The 16,098-nt window shown below is 40.8% G+C and overlaps 1 protein-coding gene across 21 annotated transcripts in view; it reads right to left on the bottom strand.

Annotated features, from left to right (window-relative positions):
* The window catches only part of ZBTB20 (zinc finger and BTB domain containing 20), a 432,215-nt gene that overhangs the window by 54,076 nt on the left and 362,041 nt on the right, over nucleotides 1-16,098 (bottom strand). Inside the window, exon 9 of one of the 21 annotated variants that reach the window (XR_014945328.1) lies at nucleotides 2,160-2,532. The exons of the other annotated variants lie outside the window; for them this stretch is intronic. The gene's annotated coding sequence lies outside the window, so the exon portion shown is untranslated. Of the gene's footprint in view, nucleotides 1-2,159; nucleotides 2,533-16,098 lie in introns of those variants that run through there. 21 annotated transcript variants of the gene reach the window in all.

Genomic DNA, 16,098 nt, shown 5'->3' with positions numbered 1-16,098 from the left:
AAAATAAGAGATACCGGTGGATCCAAATAGGAGGCTGGGATATTTAGAGAAATCCCAAAGCTATTACCAGGTTGGGTGGGCTATGAGACATAAAGATGCTTTTTCAGGCAGGAGGAGCAAACGTGGCTGCATGCAATGCAAACCGTGGTCCTGTTGCAACAGTCTCTTTAGCAGAGACCTGCACAGCCTCCCCTGTGCCTCTGACCTTCTGCATGCTGACAGCGTAGGTGCACCGACTGCTGGTGCAACAGATGTTAAAGCAGGAAAACCTGATCCCAGAGCTGAGGGATTAATGGGGCATTAACATGAAGGCCCCGGTTGTGGCCATTTAAATGCTAGCAGCCTTAAGTAAGTTATCCAAAACACAAGCTTGCAGTGTGAGCCACTAGAACTTAATTATAGAACATCTGGGGCCAAAACTTGCCCCAGGATATGCATGAGGTCATCCCAATGATGCTAATGGAAACCCATACGCTATACATTAGAAAAGCAGCCGGTTCTAAAAAGGGGCTATTCTAAAGCAGAACATAACAGGTTAGTTTTTGCTGAACAGTCATTTTACTATTTACATTTACAAAAATAAATCAAGTCACAGATGCCCAGACTCATCAGCTGGGCTCTGATTTACATTATTCCCTAATATTCCTGCAAAATCAGCTGAAGAAAAGCTTGGTTTTAAAGCTTAAGATGTTAAATTAATGTTCTGTTAAATCTGGCAGATTTTGTTCATGGTTCTCTATTGACCCTTGCTGTAATAGTCCTTTTGACATTTTTCTGATGCACCTTTTCCCATCCAAAGTGTTTTTCATTTCTGACAGAGCAGAGTGTTTATACATTTCCTTGTTACCTCCCAGAGCAGTATTTCAGGGTCCACTGTCTGATATACAACTAAACTTAACACACGCACACAGCTCTCCTTGCACTGCTGCTAACAGTTCTGCTGCATTTCAGATCTGCTACATTTCAGATCTGCAGGGCAGTGGAAGGTAAACACAGCTTTGGTTTTAGCAGCTCAGTCACATCTAAGCAAGCATCTGCCCTGGCTGCACACAACAAACCTCTGGGTTCAGAGGAGCAACATCGTTGTTTCGCTTTGCTGCCCTTTCAATCTTGGTGCAAGAGGCTTCAGCCTGAGTGACTGCTGCAGCCTTCAGGATATGAAAAGCCCCATCCTTCCCTGCTTGCTACCATATGCAATTATTTGTATCTGTGTAAAATGAGAGGGCAATACCTCACTACCTAATGCTTCCAATGATCCTTTGTTATGCACTGCACTGTAGCCAAACAGCTTTTCACTCTAAAATCCCATTCCTTAGTCTTCGGAATATCTCTTTGAGAAAAGGCAGCAGAGCTGCACAATTTGCAGAGAAACAAGGAAAAATCAGAATAACAACTATCCACTAATTGCAGGCACCCGAGCTGGAATACCTCTGACTAGATTTTGAAGGCCTCTACATCGAAGCATGAACGTGTTTAGAGCCACGGGTGTTTCCAGGGTGAAGCCTGAGAAGTAATGGGCAGCTGAATTTATATCTAAGAATGGATAATTTCAAGCTATTTCATCTGTGTAAAGTGATCTAGAGCATGTAGGCAACACATACATACAACCAGAAATGCTTTGAGAAAAAATATCCAGCCTTTTGGTGCACACTGACATTGCACAGTATATGCATTAGTGTTTAATGAAGTGTTTGGGGTCCATGCTAACTTTCATTTGTAGGGCTTTAAGTCCTGCTGGTGTTACTGAATGCTGCCAAGAATACAGAAATATTTTAAGACCAGCCGAGAGTGTTACACTCACAAGCCCCTTTTTATTTCAAGGTAAATTGTGAGTTTAATCTCTTTCAAAGGTTTCAAAGACCCTACCCACCTCCTTTGGGCAGACAATCTCAAGAAAGGATGCGCTGTAAGTTGCACCTGTCTCTTCCATTGCACTCCTTTCATTCTGTCTGTTTCTTTATCTGCTGTTTATACTTGCCTCTCTGTCTTCATTTCTAGCTTTTCCCCCAGCCTTATGCTTGCTTTCCACTTTCAGGCATATATTCTGTAGTACCCTCTAATGCATCTTTTTTTCTGCTGTTCCTACTCACCATCCCTGGCACTGTCAGTGTCATACACGACCACAGAATCTGGGCTGCAAGTTGTGTGTTTACCTTTACCTTGCATTTATTATGATAAACTCTCTCAGTCTCTCTCCGTCACCTTTCGTTAGCTCTGATTTCCTATCCTCTTCAGTTCATACCACTCCAGGAAAGGCAGGAGGGGGAATTAAGTGCTTGTGGAGGTAGTGCTGGCTGTCACAGAGTGATTGACAATGCTCACGCTGCCTGCAAGTGCCGAGATGCCACAGTTTGCAGAGTGAAGTGAGACCTTGGTGCCCGATACGCCCTCCTTGATTGGAGAGATGTTCTGAGAGCGGCTGCCGATCATTGTTAGCTCAGTGACTCCCTGCATTCTCCTCACTTCCTTCTCCCAAGCTGTCAGACTGGCAAGACTCAGGAGAAATCACAGGTTTCCTAATTGCATTTGTGCCTGCACGGAGGAAAAAAAAAAGCTTAAATACAGGCTGGTCGGATCGGTAGTGATGATGGAGAATTCTTTGCTCCATTCTGTGCTAGTGCAGGCTCTTCAATTTCTGCCTGGCAGCTTCCTTGTTCCCGAGGACAGAAAGATAAACCGTGGCTTTGTACGGATAGGGAAGATGACAAAGAGAGAAGAGAGAAAAGGAAATTCATTACATTTATAAGTGATGGCACTTTCTCAAACGATTCCCGCAACTTCAGGTATCATGTCCCCTCTGTTGGGTGTACCTATCCTGGATGGCAGTATCTTGGATTTGTAGAAAGAGCTCGTTCCTTTATCTGCACAGTCAGACTGGAGCCCTTCCTTGGTGCTGGGCTGTCTGTTCAGACTCTTCTGACTGCTCCGTGCTGAGATGCAAGGCATCACGCATCACTTTCAATGATATTTCCTCAGTTAATAACTCCTCTGCTACTTCCTCTTCTATTAAAGCAAGATGATGAGAAGAGGTTTGGTTTTTAAGCAGCGAATTGTCCTTCGGCAGCCAGGTAATCCAGACAGGAGCACACAGCAGCAGCCAGGATGGACTCGTCATCAAAAGTGGTTAAGTTCTCCTTTGATTGTACACATCAGACCGCTCTTTTAACAGGTCACTTTTTTTTTTTTAGTCTAACCAAACACAAAAGTTGACTGTGTCGAGGTGGCCCAGAAACACTTGGGAACCCCGGTGTGTTTAATGATCTGAGGGAAGGCAGAAGCCATGGACTGTCCAACTCCTGGGTTATGGGTGGCTCTGTGGGTAGCCATAGTCTGTGCAGCTCATTGGTCACGATGACTGAAATAACAACAAATTGCTTTCTTCTTTTTTATCGCAGAGTCTCCTGGGAAGCTTATTTTGCATACAGTGACTCAGAACGCTGCCTGCTAAGCTGCACGTACTGTATGTCTGTCTGGAACAAGTCAGAGTAATTTGTACTCTTGTTTACAGCAGCCTATTTATAATGGCACAGAGCTGACCAGAGGATACACCAGGTCTCCTCTCTGAACATCCAGAAAGGGGGCTTTTCATCCTCATCACAAAGCCATGAAAACACCAGTTCCCTCCACTTTGCTTTCCAGTGTATATGCTCAACAAGGGCAAGAGGGAGATTGCCAGCTTAGAGAAGTCTTTGATGAAATACATCAGCAAGAACATTTGCTGGGGTATGATCACAGCAATAACCCACCTGTCCCAAGATGATATAAGGCTCAAAGGATGGGGAGCAAGTATTCTTGCATACCTAAGGATTACAGTACAAACTCTTGCTATTCTCCCCAGAAATTAGTTGTTTGAAAAGGGTAATGTCTTTAGAGAACCTGCTATCAAAGCTCAAAACTGCTAGAATGAAATCTATAAAGCCACAGCCTTTCTCAGTCAGTCAATTTCATCTCTTTCTATTACCTGTCTCTGAAAGCATCGTATGTCACACATGTGGAAGGGATATGCATGTAATAAATCATACATGTGCATTCTAAATTTATTCTTCACAGCAGTAATTTTAAGTGTCCTACATTCGCATCTCCTGCTGGCTAGCCTTTCCCCCCATGAATTAGATTAACAATTCTCCAATCCGTGTATTTCAAACAACTGCTTCTTTCCATCCAATGAAACAGGTTTTTCTTCTCTGTTTCAGATACAATATTCCTCTTTAAAACCGCAGCAGCCTACAGTCCAGTCTTTGTTCAGCATTTTGTCTTTATGACAATCTGTAATCTCTGCCTTGCCTTGGGAGAAGGGAAACGTCCCTACTTCAGTAAAAACAGATTTAATACACAGACATGTCATGCTTATTTTTGACCCTGCTATAAGACCAGAATTAGTGACTGTATGAACACATTTCACATATTTCATATATAAAGGTACACGTTTATGTCTGCAGACACACACAGAACTCCAACAATACATACCTGTACTTGCATATAAATTAAAAACTATTTAATCTTATTTTTCATATATATATTCACAGGCGTATATGAATACATATTTATACCTCAACGCATACACTCATATGCACAACCTGTAAGCATTTTATACTCATTAAATACTTCCCAAGTTTTGTGCTGTACTTTGTGATAGCTGAAGTATTTTGCTGAAGATGAACAGATAAGATGAATTACCCCCATACTTTCCTTAAGAGACACAGCATGCTTGAAGCTTGCCTAAAATATTTTCTGTAATATATGTATCATTAAAGAACACAAAACGCTTTCCCTGCATCTTCTTTTATTTAGGATGAGCAGAACCACTTCGAAATGGACATCAAGACTATCCTACGCTCATGTCAATAACACTATATGTACTCTATCATGAATACATGAATGCCATCTTTATCATGGTACTCTCCTTAACAGGAGTTGCAGCAGAGACTGTAGGTCACTGATCTGCCTCCACAGTGTGATTTCTAGTACCTCGAGTTTCTTCACACTTACAAAGAAAGCTACCTTTCCTCCTCTTCCTAAATTAATTTTTCTTCTTCATTTCCCTGTATAAATCTTAACAACTGTATACACATTTTTTCTTTCAGCACTTGTGGAATAGCTGACCATGAACTGAAGTGGTCCAAAGCCCCTGAAAGGTCATTTTGATTCCTGGAATAATGTTGAATGTGAGGTGTGAATTTTGCATTGACAAGAAATAAGGGAATTCTGTATCTGCAAGACAATCCTTCCATTTGTACAGAGGACACACAGAACTGGGCTGGAGGCCTGTACAGTCCTGAGAGATCAGCAACACTATATATAGCAACACTATGTACAGAACAGCCACACAGACGTGGTTTTCAAATTATTCTACAATCTGTTTACAGTTATTTCCTATCTCTAAGATCAGTCATGAAGGACTGGTAGAGTTGACTGAACAAGTGATTCAGAATGGAAATATTTTGACTTCTTATTTCTGGTATGCAAGACTTTTTTTTTTTAATTCTTTTTTACAAATTACACTGTTATTCATGTGTGCTGAACAAGTGGGATCACTGGTTTACATCCCATTGGTGATATATGAAGGACTCATATTTTTTACTGTGTTATTCATACTATGATTCATATTTTTACCTTGTTTTTTATACCACGTGTCTGGTCACTTATGTCACATGCTTCCTGTTTTTAACTAAATGACAGACTTCAGACAGGACGACAGATTCCAAATGATGCATAAGCATTCATAATTATACAAGTCTTCGCTAGTACCTTTTTGAAATATTCCTGAGGAGAGAACTATAGCAAAAAGCACTATCTCAACAAATAGGAACAGATACCATTTTGTGACGTTTTGCCAGGCCTGAGATTGAAGACATTTTAAAGATGGAAGAAGAGCACCAACAACTGAAATAGGAAACTCTAATATCTCTGTAAATTATTTTATTTTACCAAGAGTTGCATGTCAGGAATTAGAGAGTGATAAAGAATGTGTTAAATTCATATAGAAATATTTATTTTACTAACTTGTCATAGAATTCTCTACTTCCCAGGAAAGAAATGCCTCCAAATCTGTGCCTTTGAAGACATTATGCCAAGTGTCAAACACTGTCCAGCCACGGTACCAACAAAAGAAAAAAACCTTCCAATTCTTACTCAATTTAGCTACTGGTTGCAGCTTGTTGTCTCCTGATAATCCCACTTCAGGCCTTGAGGTATTCCATCCAGCATGAGTGGAAGGGAAGTGGAGGTAGCAAATCTGATTACTAGTTTAGAGCTACATACAGCTCTTTCTTCCCAGAGAACAGACTTCTACAGTAGCACATGGTGGCAGTGGCAGCAGAAAAGTGCAGGGAACTTAAACTCTCATTTCTTGGTCTTCTTTAAAAGAAGCCTTTGAGCTCACTCATGTTATGCTCCTCTCACTACCCCAAAAGCATGGTTGTCAAGGAGCTATGATCCCCAAGGCTGCTCTGTTTGCACTTCAGCATTGCTGACCATGACACCCATGAGTGAAGCAAGAGGAAAAGTCATAGAATCATAGGACAGGTTGGGTTGAAAGGGACCATAAAGACCATCTTGTTTCAACCTATGAATTCGCTGCACCTACTACTTGCTGGCTGTTACTCTCACCACTGGCTTATCTTAATCACTGTAGCTTACAGGGAAAATCAAGGAGAAAAATGGAGAAGATAAACTCCAAAAGCTGTCAATAATGATTTCTTCTGTTTATGCGAGATGCTGAGATCATATACCACTGTTATCAATAGAAATTTGTGCACAGCCCAGTATCCACTAGGTTCCAACAACCAGAGATATGACTAATGCATTATGAGTGACAAACCTAAACTTGCAAAATGCTTTGAAAATTATATTTAGGACTGAGAAGAGAGCTGGGTCTCACCATACTTCTTGTAATTGTGATGGAAGATTTTGTACAAACAAATCTATGCTTTACTGTGGTCAGATTACAGTGCTCTCATTCCATCAGATCTGCATTCCTAACACTCCTTTATTCCTGGATGCTTATGTGAGTCACATAGTTGTAGCTACAGTTCATCTCAAAACCTTTAATATACTATATTGTCTCAGAAAATCCTTGTAGATTTCCCTGCAAAAAAAGACCTGGGGGTACTGGTGGATGGCAAGATGGACATGAGCCAGCAATGTGCCCTAACAGCCCAGATACCCAACTGTATCCTGGGGTACATCAAAAGAAGCGTGACCAGTACAGGAGAGACATAGATACGTTGGACCATGTCCAGAGAAGGGACATGATTCTATGATTCTGATTCTATTATTACTAATGGGTTAGCATTCCTATTTACAGGGTTAGAAATGAATGCTTGGAGAGGTGAAGTTACTCATCTAAGAGTCACATAAGAAATCCTTAATACATAGAAATCTGAAAATCAGACTTTGGAATTCCAAGTCTGTGATGTCATAACAATTGAAATAGTTGTGGCTGTCCACCTCAGAATTGAAGACCGCCAAGACCCCTTTTCTCCTGAACTCCTACATCACTGAATCTGGTCTTGCATCTTTGTTGTTTCTTATTGCAGCTGAGATAAGCAGAGGCTGCAGTGCCAAAAGTTCCAAAGAGTCAGGAATCACTCCCACATGACTTTTAACTTCTGACCCTGCCTTCTCCTGTTGCTTCACTGAATTGCTAAACATTCCACACATTTCAAACATTTTGCAAAGCTTGAGTCTGAGCTTCTCCATGGGCAGCATCAGCTATAATTTCTTTTGGTAACGTTTTCTGGCAATGTTAAAGAGGGATGCACACTTCTTCCTATTGCACTGTGCATTTCCATTTTGGATGCTCAAGAGAACACCAGACAACTACTGAGTCTTTAATACACCTGAACTCATTGCTTAGGTCAAGATTCATTTTCACAGACCATTTAAGAATATGGCTGTTCACCAGCTTCGTGCCTCCTTTCCTCCATTCTCTGCCAGGATATTCTTATTGCTCTGTTCTTTCTGAGAGTGGTTGGGCCCAAGACAGTATTTCTTCCCTAACTGTACTGTCTCGTGCTCAGTGGTACTGATGGTCACATTCAACAGAGATCACTCACATTCTATCCTGAAGAGATGTTGTACACCAGAAGAGATACAACAGTAGTCTGAGAGCATTGCAATCAGGTGTCAAGAATAGTACACCTGGCAGTTACAAACTCCATTACATCCCTAGCAAGAACCTTGTCTTTCCATACTTCTTTACAACATCCTGTACATTCCTGAAGCCAGATAGATAACAAGTGAGAACCAGGTTAAAGATTCTTTTCCTGATGGAAACAAATCATGAATACTAGTTACTTTCAGTACCATGCTCATGCTTCACCATTAGGAGACAACCTTAAGCATGGATGTGTTTTGATGTTCTGGCCCAATGCTACTGCAGCGTATGTTTTAATGAATGCATTTATTACATAGCTCACTGCACAAAAATTCAGTTATGCTGTAAACAAACCTCTTCTCCTGACTTCTGGATCAGGTATCTTCTGCATGTATTTTGAATCCACTGTTGGTTGTTGAGCGCCTTTTCTCCATATTTGTTTTCTTAGTCCCATCCGAGAATAAAGCCTAACGTGGGTCTGCCCTCTCCTAGTACCTTTTTTCCTTCCCTTATATCCCAGACTACAGCGTAGACCTCTCTTAAATCCAGTGAGACGAGATAAGCCTTTTCTGCCTGGCAGCATTTCAGAGACATTAAGTGTAAGAGAGAAGGTAAGTAATTTGCCATGCCTCCCCATTTCTGTAATGGGGGAGGACATCTTGATACATTTACAATACTCCTCTGGGGATATTTCATCAGTTATACCTAACTCTAATGGACAATAATTGATTTGAACTTTCTACTTAGCACAGAGCTGTAAACAGCTTCACTCCAGGTTGCAGCAATGAACTGGTGTTTTGTAAAATGGAGAGAAATTTGGAAAACTTCTGCATTGGTCTATTCAGTAAGTTAACAATGGAATGATTCAGTGATAAACTAACTTGTTCTCTCAATTTTAATAACAGAGAAAGCAGTTATTAACCTGTATTATATACATATATATATTTCACTGTACTCTCTTCTGTCAGGGTTGACATTTCAGCTATTTCATTTACTTTCAGCTGAGATTTGTCGATCAGAATGCAGAATGCAAAGGTATTTTTACTGCTTTATTTAACATCAGATGTTTATTTCTGTAGATCTCAGAGCAAAAAGTCTAGAGAATCCTTTGTCCTGCTGTACTAATTAAGCAATATTTGCCAGTGTCTGAAATCTATACAAAAACAGCATCCGAGACTGTTGGGGTATTCCCCTTCCCAATCAATTTTTCTATTGGTTGGTACCTTAGGCTATTTTATTCCTGGGCATGAAAGCAAAATTCCATCATTTTTGAAAATTTGGCATATATAGCATCGTGTCTTTGCCAAGGTTTGCAAAGTGAAAATACAGAGTTCTTCCTGGCTCTGCTAGGGAGTATCTAAGCAGCCCCTGTTATCACATGCTGTATTTTTTAATGCCTGTTGCATTAGAGGTTATCACAAAAGGTTGCAACTGGGGCAAATGATCGCATCAGTAATCCATATTTTGAGATCAATGTTTCCAACATGCCGGTCGTTATGGCAAGCTAAGAGCACTCCTCTGTAAGGTGTTAATTTATTAGAGATAACGAAAATGCTCACAGAAAGCAGAGCAGCTACATTTTATGTTAATAACGCTATGGTTAGAATTCAGGCAAGCACAAGTAAGAGAAGCCAAAATGACGACCTTCTCGGTTCTGCCTTTTGTTCCTCTGAACAGCAGATGTCATTTCACAAGACTGTATTTATGCACTGTTTTGTTGCGCTGAGGACAGAGAGAATTGTCTCTTTTATTTATTTATTTACTTAGATCATAGTCTGGGACTGGTGCTGGAACGATTTGTTGGCCTTCAGAGCTTTGCTATGAGGCCGCAGAAGTGCCTCCAGCACAGGCAGGTCGCAAGATGTCAGATTTCAGCATCGAGCAGTTCTAGCTGCCACCACTGCCTGATGATTTGAACTGGATCCCAACCTATTTTCAGCCGGTATGAGCACTGAGAGCCTAATCCTCACAGGTCTTTCTTATTTTGGTAGTCTCACTAACATCACCGACACCAGCCCTCTGAGCAGGATCAGGTCTTTTGTTTTCAGCTTTTCTAGTTTGCAACAGCTGACTGAAGACGTACTGAACCAAAATGGCAAAAAGCAAGACCAGTGTAATGTAACTTTAATACTGTGAACGACTGGGATGAATAATGAAAAACAGTCTATGTGCTTTCAGAAAGCTGAGACCCGTGGTATTTGCTAGGCAGTTTCTACAGCTCTGGCGTTTCAAGAGACAGAAACTGCTGATTTCCTCCTGGTCCCTTTTTCAAGCAGAGTTTTTGGCACTCAGCACCAATATAAGGAGTTAGCAGCAAATAGTATGTGCAAGTGTAAATTTTACTCTCTGGGCTGTGTACCAGTGCTACCAACACGGCAATAGTGAAGCTGGACTACTGCCGTTAACAGGTTGCTTTCTCTTCTGGAGTTTGTAAATAGCTGATCAGAAAACGGATTTCCACATTTTGAAGGTCAGGTGAAACAACACTGAAAGCCAATATGTTGTGATTATTACTGTGGTGCTTTCGTTTTCTTATAGTTCAGTTTAATTTGATTTTATAATGAGAAGCACAGCTGTATGTTAAGCTGATGAGTTACTCAAAGGGACACGTTTTTTTTTTGACCCAGCACCTCAATTTAGCATCTTTCTTGAGAGAAATTTGTTATTTGGGAATGGCAGAAGATGAAGAAAGAGAGGTGCTGGCAGGAAGGATTTCATCTGAGCACTTCACATTCCAGCACATTTCAGGCAGAAACTGTTAAAAGGAACTGGCTCTTCTAATATATTCCTTATCGTGAAACCACAAAGACAGACTGGACTCAATTATTAACTTCTGTAGTGATAACATGTCCCCCACCTCTCTCCTATCTTTGTGGCTATCCCAGGAAATGGATGCTGGATGCAATACACAGTGCCAGATGCCAGCTAGTGCTTCTCAGAACAGAATTTAGGTGGTAGCAGGAATATCCTTGCATTCGGTGCTTCAAAAGGTGCCTTCTATGGTATGACAGCCAGGAGCAGAGGTCTCTTCTCTTCACAAGGGGAGTCAGCAGGCATTTAAGCACTCTGGCACTGACAGACTCTTCCAAGCAAGTGGAAACAGCCAGTGAAGACTCACAAGCCTACAAAAGCTGTTGACGTTTTTATCTGGAGTGGTAAATGATTTATAAACTACTGAAGCAAAATTTACAAAATCCATTTACTTCCTGGTCTTTCAGAATAACAGAGAAACCCCTGAAACTACTTACATCCCCACATAACTCCAAGAACAGATTATTTGGGTTTTTTTTGGCTAGGAGCTCCAACACCTTCTTCTCAGTTCCCTGTGTGCTCTAGGATACATATGCAGCATGGGTCTGGATGATACATCACAACTGATGTTTGTTTCTTCTTCCGTACATCCCCTCTGAAAGTGGTCTACAAGGGTCTTAATCAGTGGAAAGTCATAAAGATCTCTGATAAACACAATAATCATAAATGAAAATATATATATATATATTTTAATCTTTACAATTTTGCAGCTTTCCTACCCTTAAATGTTCCTTTTCTTTTTTAACAGTAACCTTACCTATTTCCCCTCAGTCTTTCAAGCTGAAATACCGAACCTCTATCTTTCCATGGGTATGCTTTTCCAGTCACAAATGAGTCCTTCTTTTCTGTACATTTTATCTGAGGCTTTCAATCTTTCTGGTGGTTCTGCTTCGACTTGCACTGAGGGAAAAGCACTTGTTTTGCTTCAACAGCCTCCTGTACCTTTCCCAATTTAGGCAGACTCACCTCCCTGCACTCTGCAATGCACGTCTACATGACTTCTCTGATCTGCTTAAGGAGCTTTTGTGAATCCTTTTTATTATGCTACTTGAATGTTACAGACTTTCCCTTTCATATTTCTTTAAGCAAAAATAAAGTAGGCTACCATTATGTATCTGTTCTGGTATTCAGCAGAATCAGAATTGTTTCTGAAACATTCCCAACACTAAAGTGTGAGCCCAGACCAAAGACCAGTTCTTTAAAGACACGTTATTTACAACACATCAGGGCTGCTTCCTTCTAGCCATTCATTAGTGAACTATTATTATTTTTAATTTAACCATATAAGTCGATGTAGGTGCAACTTTTAGTCTTTGGCAATATTCTCATTCTTATTAAATCATATTAAAGGAATGCAGTGAAATGTAGCATGATGAATTTATTTTCGTGCAAACAGGGAGGAGGAGAATGGATCCAGTTAGACAAGTTGCCAAGATCTTTGTACACAACAACCTTGAAAGCCTACCTCTTACCATTCTATTTCAGAAACAAATCCCACACTGAACTGTCTTAACCCAAGGTACTCTAATCTTTAGAACTGAAACCTGGCAAATACATTTTAAAGTAATTCTTAGATTAAAAACCATCTTATATGTGGTTTCTAATGATGGATTCCAACATAGCATTGCAAACGAAGGGATAATTGTATTGCTCACCTTTCCACTGCTTTCCCAAATGGCAGCCCACACATCTGATCTCGATATTTTTTTGCTTGCTATTCTGGATACATGCAACAATTGTCTGGGAAATATTGCAAGGTCTCTTTACATGGGGTGAGTTGGGTAGAGTCAAAATAAGTGGTGCCAATCCTTTATCCATCTGGTTTATGACTGTTCCAGATGGAAGGAAGCTATTAGAACACCATTCTTAACTCCCAGCAAAGGCGGAATACAGTCTCCAAATTAATGATTTACCATATGAGCCACCTAAGCTTAGTCAGAAGGCCAAGAAAGTACTTGGCCCACTCTAAAATGTTCAGATCAGCCTTGAAACGGAAAAGACCAGATTAACAGATCCTGAAGTCTTGTAGCGAAAGGAGCTGGGACAGCCTGACAGTGCCTGACAAAAGCAGGACAGAAGGCAGCCCTTCCACTCTTCCGAAAGTTAAAAATTCAGGTCTACCATCTGCTACAAATTGCAGGACAACGGTGCTTTCTTGCAGCACAGCTTCAAATCCAGCAATACAGACCCAGCCTCTGACACCTAGCAATCCTTAAAATGAGAAAAGCCACTGAAATGAAACACTTTTATTCCTTCCACTAAGTGCCCTACATAAGCACCAAACCATGTGAATCAAAATGTTCCATTAGCGGCAGTAAGCATGTGGTGAGCATGGACAAGTGGGGCAATGGAGAATGGAGTAGATGCGGGGTGACCAAGGGTCCCCAGCTGCCAGAGTAGTTGAATGGCAGGGAGGGCAAAACTAAATATACAAAGGGCCGGGCGAACAGGAGGAACCCAAAGCTTCGAGTGACACCTAAAGGCAGCTGAGATAATAGAGACCTTTAAAGAGGCCTTTGAAATAGGAATGTGGAGAGCAGGGGGACAGGAAAGGCATAACTGAGGATTTTTTCTGATCGTTAAAGAAAGGAAAATGCAGCCCTCGCTCATTATGGAGGCAGACAGCCCAGCCAAGCTGGTACATCTCATCAGCCTATTAATAAAGCTGCTCTCGAATCTAGTTTCACAAGGCAAGCCATCGGATTCTGTGCTTCCAATGCGCTGTACAGACACAGGGCTATGGAAAACCTCACCCTCCGGAGAGACCTGAGTGAGGCAGTCTTTTTCATTAATACCAAGTCTGCACAATGAATCAACAACAGATTCAATAAGGCCAGGAAGAGCAAAAATAGAGCTTCTGAACAAATAAAAGACATGTAATGAGATCAGAGTGATTTTAATGGGAACCTCTATTCCACTGAATAGACAAGGTCCCAGACATCCTCCTTCCTGGGTCTCAGGAGCTAAGCCAATAGACTTTGAGTTGCATCATTAAGTTCAAAATCAGATGAACTGTAATTGAAGTAAAAGACTTATTTTTGGCTTGTTGATCAAAATGGAGATCAGATGTGCCTGAGGGCATGATTTTCATCAGGACCTCAATGCAATCCTTGATTTCCAGAGCACTGCACCTGCAATGAATCATGGTCTCAACTAGGAGCATATTAATACCCAGTTACCTGGTGTGCAGGTGGAAATAGAAAATGCAATATTTAAATGCTTTAAAAGCACCTGCCATTTATTATGAACACAATTCTTTGCAGGCACAAAATTGCACCTTAGCACACACATGCCATTATTGAAAATCATACCTCATGATTCTGAAATAGTATATTCACATTTGTGCCTACATCTTGATAGCCTTTCACTTCCACTCCCTCCAATAATTGGCATAAAAGATCTTCCTCATCTTCAACAAGGACATTTGTAAAGCAGAATTAACTCTGTATTGTGATCATAACGGATCCATTAAACTTGTACACGTCAACCAAGAAGGCAAATAGTGGGTCCTACAATGCAACTTCCAGTCAGAGATCTCTAGTTAAATCCCCAAAATGAACATGTTGTCCCTCCTTTAACATGTAACACAGCAGGTGATGGAGAACTGAGAGAAATGAGAAATTTTGTTCTCATGGGTGAAGAGAGAGCCTGTCATCTGTGCAATTTTTCCCCACACGAGTAGGTAATAAATACAAATTAGCATCCATTGCCCTAACATCTTGAAGCTTGCCCTCTTAACTTAGTGTCATACATAGATTCAGTACATCCTACAGGGTACTCCGGTACCTAGGCAGAAGAGAAGATAATTTGGGCGCTTGATGATCTGGGGTAGACACAAATGAAAAGAAATAAATGGCTTCTTCGTTTCACTTGTTTCCTGCAGAAGAAAACATCTGCATCAAAATGACTTTAAACATAAGGGAATACATTTTCAATGTGTTGCACAGGGATTTAGCCACATGACTCCCATTGATGTTTATGGGAAATGAGTGGCTAAATCCCCATGTAATAGGTTGAAATTTTAGCCCAAGGAGACTGACTGCAGAGGAACGCGTCAAGGTCTTTGCTTACAAAAATTGTGAGCATATCAACTGTTCTCAAATACCATCTCTCCTTACTGATATATAATCAAGTGGACCCCTTGAAAGGGACCGGTGAAATTACCTCTATTAAAAGGTTACTGAAAACCTTTAAACTGCTCTAGTAGTGAGTGCATGAACATGACCTGCAGGTGAAAGGGCATGTCAAAGGCTGACTTTTGTGCTGATCATGTCACTTTTTACAAGCTGATGCTCTCCTGGAAGACAAAAATAAGGGGTTATTGAATGATTTAAGGCTTCAGACTTCAGCAACAAAAGGCTTCTAGCAGCGTGGACATCCTCCCACAAAACGCATCAAGAAGAGCTCCTAACCATAGTTAGTCTCAGTAGGCTGCAAGAAAAGAAGGAAGATACTAAATCCCTTGGCTTTTCTTCTGCCTTAAGGAGGAAGGAGATAAGCGTCAGATTAAAGTGAGAGAATCTCTTCTGTTTTCCAATTACACAGATACAGGCCTACCAGTAGCCAGATACTTTTCAGTAGCCAAAATTTGCTACCTAATCTGCTCTATGACTATCAGATTAGAGGTTTAACTAGAAAATACATGTCTAATTCTTTCCTCAGTCATGTGGCAGTTACTTCTCAGGGTAAGTTAGCAAAGGGCTAGCTTACTTCTGACTAAAATATGTGGTCAACACAACACATTTCTGTAATACCACATCACTTCTTGCACCTCAGTGCCATCCAGTTCTGCAGCCATCCCCCCCCTTTCCAGCCCACCACACACAGGGTACTAAGGAGCAAATACAGACAACAATGAAGTGTTTTAGCATACTAGATCAATAGATTATATTATACCATCCTGGGGCAGGTTTAAAGGCAGTCTAGTTCAAGCATGGTGATTATAAAAAGCAGATTCTTTACAGAAATGTAGCCAACAAAAGGATTGTTGTGTTTCTCTTGTTTTTGTACACAGCTGTTGAGAAAGTCTTTCTGTAGGGGTTGGTATTCACAACTATTACACAGACTTGAGAAACTTCTGAAGGTTTTGATTACATGATAAGAAAGATTTTCTGGTTTTTTTTTGGTTTTTTTTTTACATTATAAACCATCAATCAAAGGCATTTCACAAAGTTAGAGCAATGTACACC

This window comes from Coturnix japonica, chromosome 1 (assembly GCF_054131305.1).
Source record: "Coturnix japonica strain WE chromosome 1, WE-NBRP24, whole genome shotgun sequence".
In the NCBI taxonomy this organism is placed as follows: domain Eukaryota; kingdom Metazoa; phylum Chordata; class Aves; order Galliformes; family Phasianidae; genus Coturnix; species Coturnix japonica.
Note: the sequence above shows the minus strand (reverse complement) of the source record. Positions and strands in the feature narration are given on the sequence as shown.